Raw genomic sequence first — 4127 nt, forward strand, 5'->3', positions numbered from 1 at the left:
TATGCCTAAGTGGGTTTTTTTGTCTGTGTGTTTTTGAAAAAAAAGCTAAAGTGGATAAAGAGAAATACTTTTAACTGATGGTATATGGAGGGGATTATAACCAATGTAATGAAGCAAGTTATATGAATTGTTGAATGTGAAACTGATGATGTGCCCTGTAGGCTTTCACTCAATCCACAATAAAAACCTTAAATTAAAAAAAAAATTACTGATAGATTATTTTTTTCCTTTAACAAAACATTTTGTGGACATCCCTTCAGATTAATATGTATGGAATTGAAAGATAATGGAATTTTTCCATGACTGGTTTGAAGCCCCCACATAACTTACAGGTGCTGTGGTATAAGCATTAGACTTCTAACTTTAAGGTCAGTGGTTCAAACCCATTAGCCACTTCTAGGAAACCCTACACAGGATCATTCTGAATTGGAATTGACTCCATGGCATGTAACAATGACAACAACAAGGAAACAATATATATGGTAGTGGTGGTGGTGATTGTGTGCCGTGAAGTTGGTTCCGACTCATAGCGACCCTGTATAGGGTTTCTGAGACAGGAGCAGAAAGCCTCATCTTACTCCCATGGAACCGCTGGTAGTTTCTAACTAGCTGGCCTTGAGGTTAGCAGCTGGACTGAACTCGTAACTACTATGCTACCAGAGCTCCTTGGAAACAATACATCTAGAGCCAACAGAGTAGCAACTCAACCCACAGTCCACCACAATTCAGATCGTTTCCAATTTTGTGGATTTTTTTTTCCCCTTTGTCACACAAACAATGTAACAGTACATTTCCATAGATTACATTACATACTGGAGCTTTCAGTTTCTGAAGGATAAAATCAAAGAGTTTATACGTTGAACATTTTAATCAATTAGGCCAGATTGGTTTCCCAAAAGCTTGGAGCTATTCGTGCTCCCACCAGCAGGGCTCGTGAGAGGCAGTACCAACTTCCACATGCTGAGAAGCTACTGGCCTTTTGCAAAGTATGCCCACCTGCTGATGAAAACTGGCATGCTGTCCGTGTGCTGGTAGTATTTACAAGTTCAGTTCCTGGATTTCTAAGGAAGTGAGCATCTTCTCATATGCTTGTTGACCAGATGCAGTTTCGCTGCTATAAACTATCTGACTGTCACTCAGCAAAGCACTTAACCTCTGTTTGTCTTAGTTATTTTGCTTTCTTTAAAATGGGAATAACACCTCTCTCTCATGGTTGTTGTGAGGATAAATAAGTTAACATCTAAAAAGCATTCAGAATAGTGCCTGACACACTGCAAAGATTAGTTTAAAAATTGTCTATTCAACATATTCCTAATTACTTGTGTTTACTATAGGGATTCTGGAAGAATATCCAGGATGAGTCCTGGTGTGGCGCTGTGGGATAATGTACTGGACCGCAAGGTCGGTTTGAACCTCAAAATCAGCGGTTCAAATTCACCTGCTGCTCCTCGGAAACCCTATACAGGGTTGCTATGAGTCAGAAGTGACTTGATGGCACTTAACAACAACGATACAATTACCTGTGGGAATCCCTGGGTGGTACAAAGGGTTAACACTAACTGGGCAGCCTTGGGGCTAGTTGAAAAGCTGAAGGTTCAAGTTCACCCAGAGGAACCTCAGAAGAAAGGTTTGGTGTTCTACTTCTGAAAAATCAACTGCTGAAAATCCTCTGCAGTACAGTTTACTCTGACACACACGGGGTCAGCATGACTTTGGGTCAGCCTGACAGCAATATGTGACGGGAACTAGATCCATGAGGGCAGGACTAGGTGTGAGACTTTTCACTGAGCACCTTTAGTACTATTTTGAGTTTTGTTTAACTATGTAGACATATTGCTTATTTAAAAATAAAGTCAGTATTTTAAAAATTGGCTATCATTTTTCTAATTTGCGGGCACTGTTCATCTTGCTGGTTTGCAGGGACTCTGAATAGTTGTTGTTAGGTGCCATCAAGTAAGTTCCATCTCATAGCCATCCCATAGCAAAACATCCCATAGCGAAACGAAGCACTGCCTGGTCCTATGCCATCTTCACAAAGTGTTGCTATGTTTGAACCCATTGCTAGAACTACTGTGTCAATCCGTCTCACTGAGGGTTTTGAATCATAACAGGGTTACACTGAGTCCTTCCCAAGGACCAAGGCTCGTCACTATTAAGAGTAAAATATGATTTCTGCTTGAGTGTATAAGAAAGTGGAAGTTGAGGAAGTATTTTTTATTATTATTTGGGCCAGAGTTCACATAAACTTCAAAAAAAGGTGTACATTTGCATTTTGTTACCCAGAGGAGCAGCTCCAAACTCTGACTAGATCACTTCAGAAGGTGTGTGTTGGGCCAGTCCTTAATTATACTAGCAGTGGGGGGAAGAAAGCCTGTCTGGATCCTGAATCAGCAAGGACAGACCAGACCTCCAGTGATTCCTAGGGAGGCCTGAGGAATATGTGACAAAGTAGCTGAACCTGCAGCAGGTTGCTGCAAACTGGGGCCCTCTGAAGGGCTGCCACTGAAAAACCGAATCAGAGCAAACCAAACTGAACACGTTTATGCAGATGCAAGAAGTCCATAATGGGTCATCTGGAATTGCTAGCTGTAGCTGGGTCTTGGAGGGGCAGAGGAGGCTTCTAATTTAAAGCAATAAAGACATTTTTTTTTTTAAAGGAAACAACTGTTGTTGTTAGGTGCCATCCAGTCGGTAAAGACTCCTAGTGACCCTATGCACAACAGAATGAAACACTGCTGGGTCCAGGAGGAAACAGTAATAGTTTTGTAAACCAGTAGCTTAATAAAGGGTGAATCTCATGGGATTAAGAATGAATTGTCACCCTTCCTTTTCAGCTCCCTTCTCTCACCACTGACACCATGCCCCCAGTCCTCTGGAGCCCCATTTATTCTTCCCAAAGAGAAACCTGAGATCCACCTGGGAAATTCTAGTATGTTCCTCTCCTCTACATACATCTCTGCCTTCCCTCTACTTGCCTCTGATTCACTCCGCCCCCTCACTAACTGGGAAGCCTTGGGGCTTCTATCCTAAGTCATGGAGGCGGGGGAACACATGGAAAAGGGTTAACAAAGAACAATTTACAAGGGTAGGGTTGAGGGAGCCACAAGGGAGGGATAGTGAGGACCATGGTGGGACACTAACCACTCTGGGTCTGAGGGAACAGGGGCGGGTGGGGGGCATGGTGTCACTGAAGCATGATGAGTGCGGGAGCAGCACCTTGGGAGTGGAGAGTGAATGCCAGTTCCTGGGAGTGAAGCCAATTAGCACCAGAGAGCAACCATCCGCCCAGGCCCAGAGAGGAGCAGAAGGACTTGTCTGTGACCGTCTTCTTGGTCAGATATTTCAACCACACTGCCGTTTACATTTTTTTCAGTAACTGATCACCAATTTATTGAAGTGGCTGATTTAAGCCTCTGAAATGGTGACCCGACTTTTACTCTTGGCTCAGTACTGATAGAAAAAAATCTGCTTAACGAACTGAAGGACAGCATAAGGCACTTGGGGATTCTTATGCATTGTTTGGGGAAGTAACTTGTACACTGAAAAGGGTTGTTCTTGTGTGGTTGTTATTCTCAGTTTTTCCTGGGCTTGGTTCTGTCTCTGTCTCTTTATTTTAAACTTTAAAATGGCACTTACTAAAATGAATTGGCCTGTATATGTTTAAGATATTTTAAATGGCAAGAATTCTCCAAAGGACAGTAACAAGTTCAAACGGGCTACTTTCAACCTCTTTAATATTCCTTTTGACAACTTGGAGTCAGGTGAATTAACCAGCCCAAATTCCTAGAGGAACTCTTCAAAGGAAGTAAAGGTCAAGCAGCAGTGGCTGCTGGGTAGGAGCTGTCAATATACTAGTACAGTTGCCCTTCCACCCATCGTGTCCTGCGCCCCAGAGTTGGTTCTCACTCTAGCTTTGCCGGAGTCCCAGGAATAGCCTTGGCCAGTTCAACTTAGCCCTACCATCCTCATGCCTCAAGAACCATGCAAGAAGATTACGATGTAATTATTCATGGTGTGGTGCTGTAGGGTCAGCACTGGACTTCAAACCACAGGGTTAGCAGTTCAAACCCACCAGCTGCTCCTCGGAAACCCTAGACAGGGTCGCTATGAGTTGGAACTGCCTCAGC

The 4127-nt window shown here is 43.3% G+C and overlaps 1 protein-coding gene across 1 annotated transcript in view; it reads right to left on the reverse strand.

Moving 5' to 3' along the window:
- Positions 1–4127, reverse strand: part of LOC102816858 (cytochrome c oxidase subunit 5B, mitochondrial-like) — a 15048-nt gene that overhangs the window by 9718 nt on the left and 1203 nt on the right. The window lies entirely within an intron of this gene.

Source organism: Chrysochloris asiatica, unplaced genomic scaffold, assembly GCF_000296735.1.
Source record: "Chrysochloris asiatica unplaced genomic scaffold, ChrAsi1.0 scaffold00395, whole genome shotgun sequence".
Lineage (NCBI taxonomy): Eukaryota > Metazoa > Chordata > Mammalia > Afrosoricida > Chrysochloridae > Chrysochloris > Chrysochloris asiatica.